Raw genomic sequence first — 24,495 nt, 5'->3', positions numbered from 1 at the left:
CAGATTTAGAAGTTAAGTTAGAGTATCCTGTAATTGCAAACTCATCTAGGGAAATAGCCTGTCCAATGCCAGTTTCACTTAAAAATAAAAGGTCTGGTTTAGTCTCCTGTAATTGGGTTTCAACCTCTGGAAGGTTAGAACGAAGACCCCTGATGTTGGAGAAGGAGACATGGTAGTAGGGGTCTACGTTGGAAGTTGGAGAACCGGGTTTAATCGTGTATCTTTTCTTGAAACTTGTCATGATGAAATTTTGGAATTTGTGGACTAGGTCGTCAGATTTACTTAGAGCAGGACAGAAAGGGGAAACTAAGAGAGAAAAAGAAACGAAGAATTTTTTTTTGTAGCACATGATAAGGTAAAGCCGTAACAATTACCCACTAGTATGGCATCGAGAGGCCCCACCAGAAGCTACTGCATGGTCCAGATTCAATTCACCAAATGGCAATACAGCAGCCCCAGTACTTTGCACCTGCTGATAGGACAGCCTCCTTAGTGGTTAATCCAAGGTTCGGGTCCCTGACTATCAGGCCGATAACATCAGCCCAGACAAAACGTTTACCTCCAGCACCCTTACTAGTGACATGGCTACAAGGATAGACATAGAAACAGAAAATTTCCACCAACTCTGCCAACTGTTATCGTAAAATACTGCCAACCTAGAAAACAGCTTTTTCTTCTCCCTTTGTCAGAAAAATCATTCATTAAAAAATGAGGACTGAGGGACAAATAAGAAGAAGCGAGAGTAACAGGAGCTGCCGATAACGCATCCACAATGCGTTTTCTACTCTCCATTAAATAAAAAAAAAACTATTAAGTATTGTACTTAATAAAAGTCCAACTGACGTGTTTAAGGGAAAGTATGGTGATAGATTCCCCTCTCACGAACTAAAAATGAGTACAATTAGGTAATCTATTTTTGCAATCAACTCGGTAGATAAATAAACATTTATGGACGAGAAAAAAAGCTAGCATTTAATACAACAGAAATACATAAATTAAATACTGAAATAAAATGTAGTTATTATTATTTGAATCTAAAAATAAAAAGTGCGAATTAGTAGAGAAAATCACTTATCACAACAACGCTTCCGTCTCCAAACTGCAGACTAGTGAAGAATTTAACTTTTAATAGCGTTCAGAAGATTTTTTTTTTAAATTAACCGTTAAGAGAAAGCGTGATTTTATTCTGAACTTTAACTAGTCACGTTTTAAGAAACTTATGATATAAAAGAAAAGCAGATGAGGTGGGGGGGTTCTTCCGAAGTTAGTTGGTGACGTTATAAGTAATTATATATATAATATATATATATGTATATATATATATATATACATATGTATATATATGCATGTATATGCATGTATATATTTATATATAAATATATTTATATATATATATATATATGGGTGTGTGTATGTGTGTGCTTGTGCGTATGAAATACAAGTAAGTATCCACAGAATATATCTTTAACAAAGCAAACTTATCCAGCTATAGAAAGCTCAACACTATTTAAAGGAGAAATTAATTATATAAAATAAAGGAAGGGAAACAAAGTTATGTATAACTTTAATATATCCTCACTACTTACCTTACTATATACATATATATATATATATATATATAATATATATATATGTATGTATATATATATATATATATATATATATATATATATATATATATACAAGTGAAATTGTCTTTGTGGGTGTACAATGCTTTCCACACTACTCTGTCAATTTTCAGTCTAGAGACTCGAGATTTGACACAAGGAGTATTGAGATTTGGAGAAATCGTTTTCATCTATTTACCACCAGAAATTGGCTGTCAAGGGATCAAAATTCAAGAATTTTACCTTGTAAAACTCTACCGAACCCCTCCGCTAATTTTTGGTCTAAACATTTGATTTTTTTTAGTTTAGGTTCCTCGAATATGAGTCAAACCTTTTTAATTTGATTTAAGCCCAAAACACTAAATGTTAAGGGGGTCAAAATTGAAGTCAAGTTAAAAAAATATTACCTTTACGGTCTCTACCAAATTACTCAGGCAATTTTTGGTCTAAATATTTTAAATTTAGCATTATGTGTATTCACACATAGGACAAGTTTTTTTTTATTGGGTTTTGGCCATGAATTTGGTTGCCAAGGGGTAAAATTAAAAAAAGATTCGAGCTTTGCAGTATCTAACAAAGTATTAAACCAATTTTGCGTCTAAACATTTGAAATTTTACATGAAGGGGACTTAGATATGCAGCATGCTTTTTAATTGGGTTCATGGACGGGAATTTGACTCTGTAGAGGTCAAAGTTAAAAAAAAAAGTAGACCTTTTAAGACACCACAAAACTCCTCCGCCAATTTGGGTCTAACAACTTTAAAATTTAGGTGTAGGTGACCTAGACATGAGTCAAACATTTAATATATATATATATATATATATATATATATATATATATATATATATATATATATAATGATTGCAACGTCTTGTCAGACGGTTGCCACTCCCTCAGGTACTGAAAGTCCATGAGCCCGACGATAACCATAACTTTAGTCCTGCCGGGAAAAAAAAAGAAATTCGCACGCACAAGCACAAGCAGACATGACACTGAAGACGGTCACTGGTATATATATATATATATATATATATATATATATATATATATATATACATGCACGCATGCATACACATATGCACATACACACATACAAATAACCTACATATATGCATACATACATACACATTACATATATGCATACATAGACATACTTATACATAAACATACACAAGACGGTCATTGGCATGCATACACATATATATATATGATTGTTGAGCTGGATTAAATTCTTCCACGATGTATTCTTCACTGCATATTCTCAGGGCCCTAAGAAAAAATCCTATTAGAATACCTCTTTTTACTTTATCATCGTGATGAGAGTAAAAGTGTATGTAATAATTTATATTAGTGACTTTCCGATGGACTTTAAAACTTAGATGATCATTGTTATTTATGATGTTGATGTCCAGAAAAGGTATGGAGTTGTTATTTTCTCTTTCATACGTATAGTTAATAGTGGGTTCAATCTTGTTTAATTTATCAGTGATATTCTCTATTTTGGAAGATATAGGGAGAAAAATTAAAATATCATCAATATATCTATAGTAGGAGGTGCCCTTGGGCAAGTTATATTTCATGGGTCCGGTTTCTATCAATTCTAAAAATAGACATGCCAAAACCCCACTTAGAGGGTTACCCATGGGCAGTCCAAACTTTTGTTTGTAGCAGAGTCCATCGAATGTGAAATATGTCATGTAAATGCATATACTTATAATTTTAATTATATTATCTATCGACAAAGGTAATTTAATTTTTATTTTATTTAAGTGTTTTGAAAGAAGGTTGAGACATTTCTTGGTAGGGATATTGGTGTATAAAGATTCTATATCGAGACTATTCATGGTTTTATTTTTCATATCTATGTTTTTTATCTTATTAAGAAGGTCGCCAGAGTTTCTTATATGGGAATTGCTAATTGTGCCCAATAATGGCGTTAGGAGTTTTGTGATCGCTCTTGCTATCTTATGGGTTGCACTGCCAATGCCAGAGATGATTGGGCGTATTTGATTATTATTTTTATGTGTTTTGGGTAAGCCATATAAGGTCGGGATTTTAGGATGGTATTCTATATAGGTAGTCCATATATTATCATTATGTATTAATTTCTTGTAAGATTTGTTAAATTTGTCAATTTCTTTATGTATTATTTCGGAGGTAGTTTTTTTTCATATATGTGTTTATGTTGTAATAGTTGAAGTATTGTATTTTTGTATTCAGTTGTTTCCATTATTACAATCCCCCCACCTTTGTCAGCAGGTGAGACGATAATATTATAGTCATGTGTGATAATGCATTTATGTATCGTTTTGTAGGGTGATATCCCTGGTTTGTCGGTGGTCGTGGATATTATACCCCGGATGAAACCTTTCATAAAGTCGGTATCTTTGTGTTTATAATTTCTAGCGATTGAGTTGGTTGTTATCTTTGGATAGATTCCCGTTGCAAATTTTAAACCAAGGCTGAGGGCTTCTGTCTCGGTGTTTGATAGTGGCCGGTTTGTAAGATTTTGTATGAGTTTTGGTCGTCCAATAGAAACCCATTTGCTGTTGGAGATTAGATTGGATAGTTTTCTGTTAAGTTTTCTGTTGTGGGTAGAGTTGAAAGATATAATCCGTCGTTTAATTTTAGAGGTTGTATTCCTAGAAATAGAGTGGTTATTGTGTAGATCGTCTTCTAGTGATTTGGCAATAGTTCGTAAATAAGTTGCTTTGTTTCTAAGAGTTTGTGCTGATGCGCTTAGATACTGCTCAATGTGTTCAGGGAAAATATGGTGGGAGGATTGGAAGACCTTATTAGTACATTTGGGAATGACCTTCTCGTCAATGCATCGTTGTAAGAAAGAACTCCTGTTTGTGTTGGAGTGAGCTGCGATCAGTGTGTTAGTATATTTACGCAGCTTTCTTTTGTAAAGTTGTCCTTCCATTCCGACAGTAGTATTGTTGAGCTGGATTAAATCCGACGATATGAAATAAAAACAACGACACAATCTATAAGTACCTAAATAAGACAGGCATTCAAATAACAAAACTAAACTCTTTAACAAGTAGGGATCTAACACGTAAAATTATAACTAATACCAACATTAACACAAAAGCCGGAATATATTCCATACCCTGCCTTGATTGTGGAAGAATATACGTGGAGAAACTCAACGTAATTTAAATAAAAGAATATATGAACACAAAAGAGATGTAAAAAACAACAATACACTCAACGCCATATTTTGTCACATCATGGAAAACGACCACCATTTTGATTTTAACAAAGCAACTTTCCTTAAACACATACATAACAGATCCACACGACGTTTAATTGAGTCAGCTATAATCTCCTATTCCAGCAATATAATTAAGCAAAGAAAAGATTTTTTCCACGTTGCTCCCTTTCTGTCGAAAATAGTTATTAAAGAAAACAACTTAGACACCGGTTAAACGCGAAAAAAAAATCGTAATTTCACTTAATTTTATTTTTATTTTACTTATTTACTGTATTTTATCATTAGACTCCATTTTATCACCTCCTATTCTTATTTTTAGACACCATCTTTTAAGTGACTTCGCTATTTTATCCCAATTCAATTATTTCTAATTTAAAAAAAAAGATTCTTTCGTAATCTCGTGTTATTTTATTTATTTAATCTATCTCCGCTATATTTCCAAACACAATTTTTAATCTCTACGATATTTTATCTTTTAGACGTAATCCACTACACTAGTTTACTCTAATTAGTTCTTCTCTCATAAAATGTATATACATGTATATATGACATCTAATTTACATAAGGAAAACACGCTGCTCTCCCCCATCATTATATATAGCCCCAATCCTCCGACTCTCTCGTCAATGACCATCCCTCTTGAGGAAGCCCGCATAAATCGGGCGAAACGTTGAGTATCCAGGTCCTTCCACCTCCATTTTATTTCATATATATATATATATATATATATATATATATATATATATATATATATATATATATATATGTATGTATGTATTTAAACGCAAATATACATATATACAGATACACACATAACTGTACACATACACATATATGTGCATACACCATGAATATGCATACATACAGATATACATACATACACACCTACAAATACATAGACATATACATACATACATCCATACGTACACATACGCACATACATAAATACCGACACACTTATCTACATATACATACATGTACGTAAATATGCACTCAAGCACACATACATACATGCCCACACATACACACGCCCATATACATACATGCACACATACACACATACACATATACATAGACATACACACATACACATACATACACCCATACATACATATATATATATATATATATATATATATATACATATAATAATGGCAGATCAATTACTACATGCTTCCAGCATTTCAGACCTACATGCGTCACAACTTTTCCATCGCAATAGGACCGTTTCTTTTTCTTATAGCCTGGGGGAGTATCTGTACCTGATGGTGTTACAGAGTTTTAGCTTTGTACAACAGCTAAATCTCTCTCTTGGTTCAAAATGTTTTTTTATCTCTTTTCCTCCCTGCTTGGATTTTTTTTTTAATAAAGTTTGTTTCAAACTCATTTTTTTGCAACACATGAATATAAAATTAACAGACTCGCATATGATTTTCCAAACAAAACAATGTACGAATTGACAAGACAGTCCAACTGAAAGTTATTTAAAGACGCTTGCACTTTTTTTTCTTAAATAAATGAGTTTGAAATATATATGTATATGTGTGTGTGTGTGTGTGTGTGTGTGTGTGTGTGTGTGTGTGTGTGTGAATGTGTATATATATAGTGACATCATCACCAGGTGTGACAATCAGGATTTAATGGGTTGTATCTTAATTGCTGTAGCTGTTTATTTGAACCTGGTCTCGTGAAAATCGGTAAGTCATCTCATAAGATGTATGTTTTTAAGTTATGACAGTTTTAAATGTCCTACCAAAATGTATAGAAAATGATTTAAAGCGAAGGTATATACTATATTATGCATCGATTTATAATATTTATTTAAATGCTTCGCCAAATGTGAGCAGAGCTTGGTTATAAATATATATGTATGAATAAATATATATATTTATATATACGTATGAATATACAATAATCAATCAATACTAAAACGACTTTTAACCTCATGTTGCATTACATTAAAAATCAGTTTTAAAATGCAAAAAATCAAATACAATCAAATCGAGTGTACGATCGTTTCGGAACCGATGTGCATTTTATTAAAATTGACAAGAGTTATTGACAATAATTGACAAAGTTTTTGGCTTGAAATATAATCCCCGCCTCAGCAAAAACTAGGGGGGGATTAAGACACCAAAATAAAAGTAGCATTTTTAGTAAGTAAGGCGGATATTCCTGCATATATTTCAAAACATAAGAACGTAGTTATTAATTTTATACTAATAAAGAAAATTGAAAATTGGGAATAAAATCAACAGAAAAAAATGTATCCGTATATATATATATATATATATATATATATATATATATATATATATATAAAATGAACTCATTTTCCCCTCTGATTTTTACCTTAATAGGATTGAAAATCAAGACATTTCATGCAAATGTAATATGTATAAACTACAACACATTATCTAAGGTGTGTTATAGGCCTATTACCTCTACACTTCCTCGAAAATCGTGGATTGCTATATATTTTCTGGTGAGAGTTTACGGCCAAAATCGGTTCGATTCAATGGAAGTTGTAAAATCTGTTCTCTCTAATAAATTCCTCATACCCCCGCTACCACTTACACCGTTGCGATTCCCTCCACAAGGGGCAGTACGAAGAAACACCAGTTTGGGTTCGTAGTTGCTAAAAAAATGTAATGGCATTTTAGCCTCCTTTTCTTTCTATGTTTTCTACTAGAAAAGTGCTCAGCCGAAGTAGCTCCAGTTCTCTCCGAACTCTACAACAAATGCCTTAATGAATCTTGCTTTCCGAGCTGTTGGAAAACTGCTTCTGTGGTACCAGTATTCAAGAATTCTGGCAAAAGAACTGACCCATTAAATTATCGCCCTATTAGCCTCCTCCCACTTTTTCCCAAAATATTTGAGACCTTAATTAACCATGCTCTAGTCCAGCACCTTACAGATGCTAAACTTCTGACCGACCATCAATATGGATTTAGACAAGCCCGTTCCACGGCAGACATCCTCACTGTAATCTCTGAACGTATATACCATTCACTGGACAAAGCGCAAAGAGGGCAGAGCGGTAGCTCTAGATATATCTAAGGCTTTTGACAGGGTATGGCATGAGGGTCTCCTCAAGAAGATTAGATCTTACGGTATCACTGGTAGAATACTTAACATAATTAAATCCTTCTTAGATAAGAGAAAAATCCAGGTTGTCCTCGACGGTCGTACATCTAAACAATATGATATAAATGCGGGAGTGCCCCAGGGATCTATCCTTGGTCCTCTGCTGTTCATGATATTCATAAATGACCTCCCCGACAACATTGCCTCTGCGATGGGTATATATGCTGATAACACCACACTCCATAACAGGCACGACAGGAAAATAAATGAACATATGTCTAAAGTAATGGCAGAAATACTAGAGGATGACCTCCAATCAGTAGTGGAATGGGGACAAAAATTGATGGTTACGTTCAATGCCACCAAGACAAAACTGGTTTCATTCAATAATTACAAGAAACCTTCTCTACCACCTATAGCAATGGCCAACAACTCTTTATATGAGATTACGTCTTTCAAGCTCCTTGGCCTAACGTTCACAGGAAACATGAGTTGGAACAATTACATCGAGGGCATTGTCAGGGCCGCTGCGAGGAAGGTGGGCTCTCTCTACCGTGCTAGAAAACTTCTAACACTCGCAAGTATCCTGTACCTCTACAAGGCCACCATTCGCCCATGTATGGCGTATTGCTGTCATATTTGGGCCGGTGCATCGGCTACTAGTCTCTCGCTCCTTGACAGGGTTCAAAAGAGAGTCGCAAATCTGATAGGCCCTAAACTGGCATCTAAACTTCAGCCTCTGTCCCATCGTCGAAACGTTGCATCCCTCTGTCTATTCTACAAGTATTATAATGGTGAATGCCCTGAAGAACTGCAAGCACTTGTGCCCCACGACGTGAACACCCTCGACAGACCCGACAAGCTACAAAATGCCACTCCCACACTGTAGAGATCCCTAGATGTAAAAGATCTTTCTACTCCAGTAGTTTCTTCCCCAGAACTGCTAGACTTTGGAATTCCATTCCAGGTCACTGCTTCCCCAACTGTACTGACATGCATAAGTTCAAGTGCAACGTGAACCAACATCTCGCTGCCCTAATCCCTACATAGTACCCCAGTAGATGTTTCCCCTGATAGTAGCCCCTACATTAAAGTGGAAATGTGCCTTGTTTGGGGTGAAAATGTAATAAAAAAAATAAAAAAATAAAAAAAGGTGAAACGCACCATTGGGTTTAAGCGAATCGAATGTTTATTCATGCAATTTTTTATTTCGCTTTATTTCGTGTTGTAGTTGACTAAAATAACTCGGAGGAAATTTCCCTTTATTTCGTTTTGTAGATTAAACAAAACTGGAATGCACTGGGTGAAACGCACCATTGAATTTAAGCGACTCGAAAGCTTATTTATGATTTTTTTTTTCGCTTTTCACTTTGCGTTGGGTTGTTGTTTTCGTTTTTCAGAACACGTTCATCATGTTTTCCCTGCTTCTTGCTTTCTGTTTGCCCGATTTTTTTTTTAAATAAGCTGTAAGTTTGTTCGCTGTTTTTTTTTTTTGTTATTTGCTTTTGCCGATTTTTTTACAGAAGTTTAACATCGTTTTTATTTTTATGTTGATTTTAATACAGATTAGATTCTTCGCTTATTCTTTACTTTACCCCCCCTCTTACGCACACACCTCGGAAACACCGGGCAACGCCGAGTACCCCCCGCTAGTATAATAATAATGAAATATCTTATTGAGCTCCATTATAAAATTTGTTATGAAGTTAGTCAGCATATATTTGGGAATACTGCTCTATCTTGTCTCACAATGGTTGAAATAGCTCATCAGAGTTTCTTCGAATTTGAAAATGCTGTGCTAATGTACAGTTAAAATATCTTTTCAGTTTACGCTAAATTTAAAATTTTAAATTGAAAGTCTAAGGAAAACAACTTTATTTTTTTTTTTTTTTTTGAAAACTGAAATAAAATTACAAAAATAAAAACTTAGAGTGACCCAAGGGAGTTAATGTTTTCCTTTTCAACTGATTTGTAACTCACAATAATTGACAATTTTATTCAATAATAATACAGCTTTAGGATACATATACCTATAGAGCTAATTACATAGCTACAGTCCTATTGGGCACTGTTCTTTTAAAAGTAGTAACACATTTATTAATACATTAAAATAAACTATGTTCTTTAGACTCCAGATCTAATTCCCTCTATAATATATATATATATATATATATATATATATGCATATTTTTATATATAATATATAAATATATATAAACATACATATATATAAATATATATACATTATATATATATAAATATATATATATATATATATATATATATATATATATATATATATATATATATATATAAGAGTGAAATGTGCGTGAGGACACCTCTGAGCCGATATAATAAACAGATTATTTTGTTAGAGGCTAAGGATTGCGATAATAGGAAAGTGAAATATGTGGAAAATAGTTACGTTTATCCGGAATATATATGTAAAAATAAATTTAAAAAATAGATGCATCATCAGATTGGCATCTGGTTGGAACTGTTTCACAAGTGCACATCCGTGAATAGTTTGCATTAAGGATTATTTATGTCAACAATAAGTGGTTTGAAAACCTCTATTACAGATCGTGTCACACCGGTCTAATGTTCTTGACTTAATGTCTTTAGGTTATTGTCGATCTCAGCTCGAGTATTTTTCTTTTGTTAATCTAAAAAAAAACAACTAATACTCTAATGCACATGTCTCAGTTTCCGTGTCAATTAAAATATAATATATTATGCGTATTTTAAGGCCCAGCAACGCATGGCTGCTTGCTTATATATATATATATATATATATATATATATATATATATATATATATATATATATATATATATATATATATATAGTTAAATGGAATTGTAGAAAGCGGTACAATGCAGAAATAATGTAAAGACACAGGCTGAAGCAGGTGAGAAATTTATTAATACAACTTATAAATACATGTGTACATATTCATATATCATATACGCAGTATGTTTATATTTGCACAGTGGTTATCTGGGAAAGTCGGTCTGGTGGTATGTCCGTGTAATATAATATTTCGAGAAAAATCTCTTCGTCAGATATTTACTTCACTTTGACAAACGTGTTGTTGTAATCAGTAACTATACCGCAGCAAATCATTGCTCGGGTATTGTTGGTAGTATATGGTTAGGTTTTTTTCTCAATTTTTACTTTATATTTCTAAATTATTTATTTTATATATTCAACAATTAAATAGAAAACTTAAGATATATGAATAAGATGGTGCGAGCATGTCGACTACACGGCTACATGTATATGACTCATGCAAATTTTTAAGTTATTATGTCCCAATATAACCCAATTGATTTCTCCGAATAAACCTAACAATATTAATCACAAATAACAATAAAACAGAAATCCAAGGAAACTCAAATAAATAAATACATTCTAAAAAAAAATTAATAAAACACTCGAAATAACTTTAACCACTTCATCATAACACATTGCATGTATAAATAAATAATTATAGTTACTTGGTAATTGAATTAAAGATACAAGAATCCATAAATGAGTATATACACACTACATAATTAATTAAATAAAATACCCCCAGAATGAGAAGAATATCACTAAAATAAAATAAATAAGCAAACAACTAAACACAGAAAAAGTAATGCAACGTTATACATCTGAGAAGAAATATCGGTACCGATTATCCCCCTTAGAACAATCCATCGAGTAGTCTTCCTTGACCAACCGACTTATTCTAAGTCTACGTCCACCTCCACCAAACGGAATGCAGTAACACAAACAACAAATAAATTAGTTAATTAAATCTCCTCAATATAAACATAAACTACTATCAAAATAAAAACAAATAAATAAATACAATAAATAAATAAATTAAAATAAAAGTAAGTAAAAGAAAAACAAACAAACTCCATCACATTAAATTAAAAAGCCACCAACAATGTCCGGACAATTATTTAGCCCGATACTGTTACTATTTACTGTTTACAGCAACACGTTTGAACCAAAGAAAAACTATTATGAAAAATAAATAAAAAAATAAAATAAAATATAATATAAAATAAACAATTTAGAAACATAAAATAAGAATTGAGAAAAAAAACCCTAACCATATACTACTCACAAGTCCCGAGCAATGATTTGCTGCGGTATAGTTACTGCTTACAACAACACGTTTGTCAAAGTCAAGTAAATATCTGACGAAGAGATCTTTCTCGAAATATTATATTACACGGACATACCACCAGACCGACTTTCCCAGGTAACCACTGTGCAAATATAAATATACTGCGTATATGATATATGAATATGTACACATGTATTTATAAGTTGTATTAATAAATTTCTCACCTGCTTCAGCGTGTGTCTTTCCGTTACTTCTGCATTGTACCGCCTTCTACAATTCCATTTAACTACATACTATACAATGCTTCAAGCAAACTGCACCCACCTCTTATATATATATATATATATATATATATATATATATATATATATATATATAATAAATATTTTCTATACTATAAATTGTGATCGTGAGCACCAGATATTGAATGTTTCTAAAATATGGAAAAATTTCTGCCGTTATCCTTATAGTTATTTTGACTCCAAGTTAAAGAACAAAAGTCTCTTAAAAATTATTTCCTCGAATCTCTTTAATTATTCACGCTTTTGAGGTTTGGGTTTCGTCTTACATTTATCAGGGTTTTTTTTCTCTGTTATCTCCGAAAGAATTATTTTATTTAGAATTATTTCTGTTTCTATATTATTTTGTACATTTAGTTTTTCTTTGTTCCGTCGACATCTTAGTTAAACATAAATTTTACATTTTAGTTTCAATATATAAGCCAAGAAAACCTGAGTACATCTGCATATATAAATATACTAGCATGGGGGCCCGGCGTTGCTCGAGTATTTGTAGTTGAGCCAAAAAAAAAAAGCGGTCAATTTTTTTCAAATTTGTCCCTTATTATGCCCTTTAACATTTATTGTTTTGGACTCAAATCTAGTTCTTAAGTTAGATCCATGTCCAAGCAACCTATATCTAAAATTTCAAGTGTTTAGACCCAAAATTGTCGGAGGAGTTTGGTAGAGTTATCAAAGGTTAAATCGTTGAACATCGACGCCTTAATCGCCAAATTTTTGGCTGAAAACAGATCACATCGATTTTTCCAAATCTCAGTACCCTGTATATTAAATTTCGAGTCTGTAGACTTAAAATTGACAGATTTATTGCGTAGGAAATGTACACACACAGACACCCAGATACACAGACAGACAGACACTTTCATTTTATAGATATATAGATAGATAGATAGATAAATGTGTATAAATATAAAGATATAGAGAGAAAAGAGCCAGATTGCACACACACACACACACACACACACACATATATATATATATATATATATATATATATATATATATATATATATGTATATATATGTGTATCGTAAGTAGTAACTTATGAAATATATATGGCAATAAAGCAACACAAAATATTTCGCGTTTTATTCTTGGGAGAACTCATCAGGCTCAATATTCTAACAAGAATGAAACGCGGAATATTCTGTATAGCCTATTTGCTATATACATTGTCATAACTTACTACATGGCTCTACATATATATTGAGCACTGTTGGAGTAAAAACTGATAATTTACGCATAAACGTATACCTCATTAAATTAAGTAATCATTGATCATTCAAACACAACCGTGTTTAAACATATGGTTAATTGACAGTTTTCGTCATTCACAACAGCTTTAATGCTTTACAGCTAACTCATTTTTCGACCGAATTTCCAACAATTATTACAGCTTTTATATCACCTTTCTCTGATATATTGTCAAAAAAAATTCAAGTTTTGTTCAGTAAAACAAAAGTTATGATGACTTTTTTGGGGTTCAAATTCGTAAAAGTATATAAAGACGTGAGCGACACTTTTTATGCATTGTTTCCATAGAAACCACGTTGCATCAGCGACTGCTCTTGCTACTGATTCACTGTTGTCGCTAAAAGAGAAGTATTAAGCGAAACATGGAAAATAACAGTATGAAAGGGAGATAATTGGGAGGGTTTTATTGAAAGTAGACGACTGCCGTACATTGCTATTACATATGGGTTTATGGGGGCAAAAAAAATAAGACTGAAATTAAACAAAGTACAAGTTAATTTATTGTAAGCCTGGAAAAAATCATGGACTACAATAGAAAATACGAGCCAAAATGTAATATGGTAAGGCTTAAACATAGAAAAGTAAAGGAACTGTTTGTTAAAACTGGGAAAAATATATAACTTCATGACTATATATTGAGTCTAATATAATATAATAAATACGAAACTTGCATTATACAAAATATCATATTAAACGTATTTTACGGCCGGGCAATTCCGGCAGCAAGTGTTGGGACAATAAATCGAGATTGAAAATCGAAAGTATTGGATGTTTTTGGATTATTGAGATCGATATCGATATCGGAATAAATTTGTCTATTGTCGCATGCCTAAATAAAACTTTTTAATTGCATTTATTTTATTTTATTTGTAACAAAACTTTCCACTGTTTTAGTCATTTTAAAAAACAATATTCATTTTAAGCAACAAGCAAAACTAAATATCGATTAATCTTTCCTCACAAGTGTTTTCACGCTTAAAACAAATATCTGCACATTAAACATGTGTTTTTACACTAATCGGCAAACAATCACGACTCTATTGTTAAATATTTAGAGATTCATAAATTATATCGGTATCGGAAAAATATTGGAATCGACCCATATTACGGTTTGGTAGCACTCCATAATTCGTATGTAAAATTTTCTTCAAATATCAGTTTTCACCTGCATCGAAAATTCTATAATTCATGTTTGGGATGTTTAAGTTTGTCAAACTCGAGCATCTCTATGTCAAACTCGGGAATCAGTACATGATTTGGAAAGGAACTGTGTATTTTCCATTTGTTTCACCAACTATAGACGCAATAAATGTAATTCATGATTTTATACCTAAGGAATCGCGTACCATTTTCCTGAAAAACACTGACGCTTAAAAGTGGATCAGACACTTTTATCCGTTTATGCTCCTAGTTCTCTTGAAAATATCATTTAATATAAGAATAGTAGCATGAATTAATCAAATGATATATTTATTGTCTATCCAAATTTGTGAGTAGAAAATACGAGAGTGAAGTAAACTACGTGATTGAATACTACTCCTTCGTGTTACATTTAGCCGTACCTTTTTCTTCTTATCGGCTTAAAATGTCACAATCATTAGTAATAATCGGTTCCTTTAATCGCTTCATTAATGATAGCAATAAAAAATAGATCAAATCAGTGCAATCGTATAGAATTCCCTGTGTTCCATTTTCGATCTACCTAAATCCGTAGTTTCTTTTTTATATTATAAATTATTATTTTTTTGTGTGTGTCATGTATTGTCTATAATTGTCGACCTACTTTGCAGGCTTTGGTGCGGATTTTCACAAAATCCATATGGACATATCCTGAGATTTTCTTCAGGTGCATTTTTAGATTTTGGGGAACATGATTTGAGGGCATGATTTACACGCTGCACTTCAAAAATTTTACAACTTGCTCTGATGGTTTTTTCCCCAAAGTTATCACTGTATCACTCTAGCTTCCGAGTTATGGATATCCATATTTAGTATTTTCAAGTTGCTTTTCCAAGTATCCTTAAACATTTTTCTTAGTTTCTGGTATGGTCCGTTACCCTTATCTATCTCGCCATTCTACAGTTGTTTAGGAAAGCTTTTGCCATCCACCCAAAGTGTCCAGACCAGCGTATCTGATTTTGAATGATTTTGATTTTCATACTAGTACTATTTGATTGTTCAAGAACTACAGTCCCATGTATCAGCGTACACTAGTAAATAATTAGTATTCTCACATTACAACTTTGGTGAAACCTTTCCAACAACTTGCGATGTCTTCTATATGTAGTCCAAGTCCCTGTAACATATAGCAGTGTAGTGATAACATTTGTTTCGTAAACATTTAGCTTTGGTTTTTATGTGATTTCCTGATCTAGCACACACGCTTCTCCAGTTTACAAAAAGGCAGCATTGGCGTTGGATATTATGTGATTTATCTCAGCATAAAGCGTACTACACAAATGTAGAAAATTGTCCGTTACATTTTACTTCTTACCATCAACCAGATGTTTGGTTCAACATATGGCATATCTATAGGAGGGGATTACATGACATGTTTTCTTTAAGCTGATGAGAAGTCCAAAAGCTTTACAAGCCTCTGATAACTTATCAATAATCATCTGTATGACTGCTTCTAGATGTAGAACATGGCCTGCATCATCTGCATGTAAAAGTTCGAAAACAAGATTCTGAGAAGTTTTCGACTTTCCGTTGAGACATCTAAGGTTAAACAGTTTACTTGATGTGCCAAATAGAAACTTCACCTCAATATCGCAATTGTTAAAATTATGCACCAGCATTACAGCGATATATATGGAGAAAAATGTAGGAGTACGTATATGACTTTGTTTCACACCGTTTCCAACTGAAATTAGACCAGGCAGAGATTCGGGATTTCATATCACGGCGTAACTGATGAAGCAACTCCTAGCAACTTATTCATGACGCACAGGAGACTGATTGGTCTTTATTGAGATGGGGATGAGCCATCACCTGAGTCTTTAAAGACTGGACACGTTGATGAGGTTTTCCAGGGTGTTGGGAAGCATTTATCCTTAAGACAACGCCTAAACAGAATTGTAAGTATGGTAGCTACTTCAGGTTGACAATTTTCGAGCACTATAATAGGAATGCCACGAAGACGAGATGGTTTACTGGAATAGAATTTTTATTAGCTTGGCAACATCACACACAGATATTTGTAAGTAGCATAGAATGCTTTCAGACACAGAAGGAAATATGGGGGTTAGCAGCCCTGATCGCATAGGGTAGAATTAGCTGCAAAGTTTTTGGCAAGAAATTACTTTAAGTCCATTAAAGATTGTTGGGCACACACATCTATTCAGAACCCTGTTTGTCATTTGCGAAAATTGGTGGAGAACCAAGTCGATGATCAGCTACCATGGACATGACGGATTTAGCATACAACTCTATCGCGTTCTTTATTATTCTTTTACAATGGTAGTTATCAGTCCTGAAAGCTACTTTAGTCTCAGTACATCTACTACGTTGGAAGTAATGGATAGTAATTTGTGGGCGTAATGGCAGCTGCACATTTTGGAGAGAATCAATGCTGGTAATTACGTTTTTGGTGGAATTTTTTGGAAGTATGAAGGGGTCTATACCAACAATTAACCATTCCTCCAGATCTAATTCTACGGCGGACACATTTTTTTAGAAATATGAAACAGAGATTTAATATAAATGTACGAAAGCTATCCCGGTCAGCCATAGTGTATCAAAATACTGTATTGTAGAGAGGTATGCCGGAGGACTTATTACATTATTAAGTCTGAATTAGACTAATTATCTAAATGATAAATGCTGGTACGACAAATGTATCACTCTCTGATAAGCAACTGTAAGTATCTAAAAACAAGCAAGATAATAGATAAATGTATACACCGCAAATATACACTTGAGTGTTCTTCTCTCTCTCTCTCCCTCTCTCTCTCTCTCTCTCTCTCCCTATATATATATGTATATATAGGTTTTATTGAAAAGAAACGATAATTTCTGTTTGTTTCCTTTCCGATCCATATTTTACATTTGGCAAACCATTACTCGAACGTTCTGTTCTAGTGTAAAAAGAAATTCGTTATAGTCAGGAATGCTTACAACTTCAATGAATAATGTTCAGGCGAATGATTATTTAAAAATGCTATAGTGTATTTATTATTAAACAATTAGAATCCTTTAAAGCAAGTAAAGCGTGGCCCCTCATAATGAGCCTAATGTATCGTGGGTTTCTTATATATATATATATATATATATATATATATAGTAAGTTATAAAATGTACGTGGCGATTTAGCTACACTGAATATTTCCCGTTTAATCCACTCTAGGACACTTCAGGCTTATGTGCATAATCCTGAAGAGTGCTAGAGTGGATGAAACGCAGAATATTCAGTGTAGCTTAATCGCCATATACATTTTATAACTTACTAACTAGCTCTACCTTCGTATTGAGCAATTTTGACGTAAATACTTAAGGTTTACGCATAAATCTATACTTTCGTATATTAATTTTATGTGAGTAAATTAAGTAGTTATATATATATATATTTATATATATATATATATATATATATATATATATATATATATATATATATATGATATAAAGCTGAATGTGTGTGTGTGTCTCGTCATGAATATGCTCCTATATGGTTGACTATTTTAAAAAACTGATCACATATAATGATAGAAGATGTAACGAAACACAGGATGTATGTTTGATCTGGCAGAACGGTTCATTAAAATTGTGGTGTCTGCGTTCGCGCCTGGTCCACAAAGTATGGAAATAAAAAAATTAAAAATTAAAAAAAACGTTTACAAGTGTCTTTGATATAGATATACATCAAATACTTTGATAAGTATATTTTAACTTAAATAGGGATGGTATAAGTAAATTGTGGGGTCTGCGTTCGCGCTTGGCCTCCATAGAATGAAAATAGGCACAAACCTTAATAAAGACTTTTCATATCTATCTGCGAAAGTATAATTTGATAATTATGTTTCAGTTTGAAGAAATATGGTATAATAAAATTATGGGGTGTTCGTTCGCACCTGACCTCCATAGAATGGAAATATGTCACAAAGGTTAACAATGTTGGTTTTTTTTTTAATATAGATCCACAGAATATTGTGATAAATGTTTCAGTGTGCACAGGTATGGTATAATAAATAATGGGGTTTATCTATTTTATTTTTACTTTCATCATATTTTGCTTTGGTTTTGATACCCCCAAATTCGAAACTATCTCTTTACAATTCTTCCTTTTCATAACATATCATCCTCTCATAAATCAGAGTCCATTTTCTGTAGGCTGTTCTTTAACCCAGTCAACGACGGGCACTTTTGCTAATATATATATATATATATATATATATATATATATATATATATATATATATATATATAGGTGAACGTAGCTGTGTGTGTATCTGTGTGTCAGTGTGTGTGTCTGTGTACATTTCCCTGCGCAATAACTCTGCCAATTTTTATTCTACAGACTCGAAATTTGATATACAGGTTACTGAGATTTGGGAAAATCGATGTGATTTGGTTTTGGCCAGACAATTGGCGATAAAAGCGTCAATGCTCAGCTCTACCAAACTCCTCCGACAATTTTGGCTCTACGCACTTGAAATTTTATATATAGGTTCCTTGGACATGGATCTAACTTAATAACTTGATTTGAGTCCAAAACCACAAACGTTAAGGAGTCATAATAGGGGTCAAAGTTTTAAAAAAAATTGACCTCTGCGGTTTCTTCCAAAGTACTCAGACAATTTCTGGTCTAAATATTTTAAATTTTACATAAACGGTATTCAGAGATAGGGCAAGCTTTTTCATCAGTTTGCGTCGTAAATTTTTAGTGACCAATATATAAATGTATGTATGTATGTATGTATGTCTGTTTGCATGTCTGCCTTAAACTTGCAATAGAGGCGACGGATTTTACAAACATCAGTATCGTTTTAAATATCGGCCTTTCATACGACAAATATCGAAAAAATGGCTAAAAACATTAATATCTTCCCCTTCAACTAGGCACTTTTCTACAGGGGGGTACTTTTTTCGCCGATATTTTTTTAAGTCATCCTCTTCTTTAGATTTTCTAGCCTTAATTTAAAAAAATGTCGTTTCCGGTTTGGTGGTGGTCGTAACAGCATAAACGTTAGGTTTTACGCCGTTCTTTTCCTCCTTCGCGGTACGGGTTCGAGCCTGCCTTCCTACTACCACTTGTTTTTTGTTTTGTTTGCTCAACATACACATCCAAACACCTGGGCAACGCTTGGCTTAAATGCTAATATATATATATATATATATATATATATATATATATATATATATATATTGTATGGAGGTCAATATATAATCTACATTTACCATCAAATCGATACTTACGAATTTTAAAAGGCGAACCATTCTAAGATACCACGCAATATTTTTGTTGATGAGGAGCCTTTGTTTAAAAAATCTATATGTTAAAATTATTGTCTATGACTTAATGTCTATCTAAATAAAAACATCGTTTCCGAAACGATCGTACAATTTATTGACTTTGTTGTTTTGCTCCTCATGAAACCGATTTTTAATTTTTAATTTTAATTATAAATTATTAATCATCTTACTATATATATATATATATGTGTGTGTGTGTGTGTGTGTGTGCGTGTGTGTGTGTATAAGAATACTTAGTTACACAGAGTTATTGAACTTTATTGAAACACATTGGAAAATTATATAGAAAATAATATAATTCCTTATAGCATTATATGTGTACACATGAAAAACAAATATATTAAAGGCATTTAACTATTATTATTATTATAGGATAATACATATATATATATATATTATATACATATATATTATATACATATATATACATATATATACATATATATATTTATATATATATATATATATATATATATAGTCTTTGAAGTTTTTAACATTTGAAACTATACAAAAAATTATTTTTTATCATTCGTTAAAAAAAAAAACAAAAAAAACCATCTAGTCAGTAAGTCATTTAATCACCTGCAATCACTGCATCAACTCTACTCAAATTTACTATAATACCATTTTTTTTATTTTTCAAGGGATCACCAGTTGTTTACCATGAAACACTGTTTCGGGGATTAATTTATTACTGTACACATGCACACACATACACATACATATGCATATATATATGTATATATATACATATATATATACATATATATATATATATATATATATATATATATATATATATATATATATATATACTGGATAATGGGCCCATACTTTATGACCACCCTTTTTGTGAGTCTGCTAATTTTATTTAGACCGAAATAAAACCTATTATTCAAAAAATGTGTTGTCAGTAAGTTTTTGGGTGTGCTGCAGACGAATATCTTTTTTAAGTTTACTGAAAATAACTATTTTTCGGTTATTGAGCGAAAATATGAGCGCTTGCGGATACAACAATAACTTTAACTTCTAACATACAAAAATGTCCTCGCTTTATACCCGGAAAAATATTTATTTGCGGAAAGTTAAAATGCAATATTGGTTTTTAGCACACACGAAAACCTATTGAAAACACTTTTTTTAAAATGTAAGTTGTATGTTAATGTACCAGGTCACAATTCAGACCACTCCTAAAACAAATAAGAGAACCCCGCCCAAAAAAGTTGTGTTGAAAGTGTTTTTATTTTCACGTTATTAAAATGCAAGTATTTTCCTCTCTTATGTTTAGAAGCATTTAGTTTTGAAATGCAACTACATAGACAGGTTTCAGTTGTATTTCTTTTAGCTGTATCCTAATGAAGCAAAAAAACTCAATTACTTGTAATATTACTAATTATTTTATTATTTAATTTTATTATTTGCACGTCTAAACTAAATTCAGAGATATTTTTTTTATATTGAAGCTTCTTTTACGATTATTTTATTACTGTACACATGCACCTACATACACACACATATGCATATATATATATATATATATATATATATATATATATATATATAAAGTGGTCGTCCACTTTTTGAAATCTTAATAACATTATATTAAGAAACAGAAAATTCTTAAACCTATGGAAATTGAAAGTTTAAAGAATCTTTTGATGGTGAAAAGTTGCTGCACTTTCATCAATGTTTCAATCATAGTTTATTTTTTTTGTTTTCCTAGTTTTGCATATGAATTACAAAATATCTGATATTTCCCACAAAACATTTGGCCTTGATGGATGGAAGACTAAAACTTGCTGCTTTGATTTCAATTGATCTTAAATTACAGCAAGAGGAGACTTGATTCATAATGTTTCTCATATGTTATATCTCCCCTGTTTTGTTTTAATACATAAAGTAAATTTCAATGTGTAAGGACATTTTGATACTGGAGATATCCATAATCGTAACCTATTTCCAAAAGAGGGGAGATAAATCAGATGAGGAGAAATATTTGTAATCAAGTTTGCTCTTGCTCTTATTTCAGATTATTTTAAATCCTAGCAATAAGTTTTAGTATCCCCTTCATCAAGGCCAGAGGTATCAAGAAATGTATGTATCTATAAATAAATGATAACAGGTCTATATTTTAAATTTCATTTGTCCATCTTACCGTTTATCCTTGCAGCATATTTAAATATTCAGTTCTTGTCAGCAGCATGTTCCGGAGCACAGAATCATTCATGTAATTATCATGCCAATTTTTTTAACTTATTCTGTCCTTACTCACCAACTTTAAAAGAAAATAACGAATATCGGCTTGATTCCAAAATCCGAAAATCAGAAGAGAATTATTAATTGGGTTTTCAGTTAGTTACGCCATTTTTTAATTTTAGGTAGAGTAACCAACGCTAAATTTACGTACTTTTAATTTGTGGTCATATAGTTATAATTTAAATGAATATAGCATTTTTAATATTTTATTATTTGTATTTATAATTAATATATATTACTTTTCTTAGATAATATTGATAACGATTTAATCGGCAACACGAAATTGCGTAAACTCAACATCAAGTACATTCAACATCGTCTTACCATCAACGCTTACTCTGTGAACTCGGAGTATGGGAAATTCCCATGTGCACAAAACAAAATCACTGAAAAAAAATACCCTAACTAAGGGTTAGGATAATGAATAAATGTTTAATAAAATGATGGTTTAAATTATTACGAACTTGCCGGAATTCGAACCTGGAATCTTCTAACGTGTAGGGAGACGTGTTGTCCATTGCGCAAAAAGTCCTGCCCATATGCCGAATGATGTTACCGCGACTGTATACATACGATCCTAAATTCCGTTGACATGGGCAGGTAACTTTTTCGATCATTCCACGACACAGCCCAAAAACCCTTATTTCAGGCTTTTTGTGTGACTCGGCGTTGTTCGAACCATATATAGATAAGGACAATCGTGGGACTCACACCTTTCAGAATAAAAAAGAATTTTTCAATTCGGTGCACCTGTTCGAAATTTTTATTGGTATATATATATATATATATATATATATATATATATATATATATATATATGTATATACGCACACACAGACACATAAATAAATAAACGTTTAGAATTTAATTAATAGTATAGAATTTAATTAATAGTATAGATAATTAATAGTATATATATATATATATATATATATATATATATACTTATACAAAATATATTTTCATATATGTGTGTGTGTTGTTGTGTGTGTGATGTATGTGTGTGTGTGTAAAGAGGGGTAGAGAGAGAGAGAAGGAGAGAAGATATTGAAATGAAGTGACGAGTTTCAAAGTAAAAGATATTGTTTTCGTTTTGTCGTATTATTAATGGCAATCAAAACGCGCTGATATAAACCCGAAACGTATACAAAAAGAATAAAAAGAAAACGAACGTAAAAATATCGAAAGCCCATGACTCTATGACTAACAATCATGAAAATTACCGAAAACTGTTAGCATTCTGCATCACTTTGCGACGAATTTCAGATTAATAGAGGAAGACATGACTAATCTTAGCAAATGCGAAGCCAATTAATCGATAGTAAATTAATATGTCTCCGGCAAACAATTTGCTCAAATCAATATTAATGTTCAGCGATAGCATTCGGGAGCTTCATAACGTCGTTTAACGTCTATACTGATCAGTCGAGACATTGCGACTACATCACGTTTGAACAACGATCATGGAAAATTGCCGAAGAAACCAGCGTCGAGACGAAATAATTTTGTTAAAACAGTGGTTCTCGTTATATCTTCCGCGTTGAATCTTGTCATTATGAGGTGGTAAACGATTGAAGTATATCAGGTGTTGTATATAACAGGACTTCGACACGTCTTTGTTAAAGTAAGGTTTTCACAATTATCTCCCTTGTTTTATACACACACATACATATATATATATGCATATATATACACACACATATATATATATATATACATATATATATATATATATACGTTTTATTATTTATTACCGTATCTTTCTATTAAGTTACATTATTGTTTCAGCTACCTGTCCGTTTTTTGGCCGTTTGTAGGTTCCTCAGACTTCTGTTTCTGTAAAAGTCTGAGGAAGCTACAGACGGCCAAAAAAAACGGTCGGGTAGCTGAAAAAATAATGTAACTTAACAGAAAGATATGGTAATAAAAAATAAAACACATATTTGCTCTACAACAGTATTGAGCACTTTCTTCAGTTTTTATTAATTACCATTTCTACTAACTATATATATATATATATATATATTTATATATATATATATATATATATATATATAATTTGAGGTTGCTATTTCCCAAAGGTAGGGTAACCAGTGAAATATAACGAGGTGTATACAAGAGTGCTCAATACAGAAGTAGAGCATGTTACGTTTGTATTTACATAAGCAATAGTTTGT

This window comes from Euprymna scolopes, chromosome 12 (genome assembly GCF_053919585.1).
Source record: "Euprymna scolopes isolate OS-2025 chromosome 12, ASM5391958v1, whole genome shotgun sequence".
NCBI lineage: Eukaryota > Metazoa > Mollusca > Cephalopoda > Sepiida > Sepiolidae > Euprymna > Euprymna scolopes.
The sequence above is the reverse complement of the archived record's forward strand: the minus strand, read 5'-3'. Positions refer to the sequence as shown.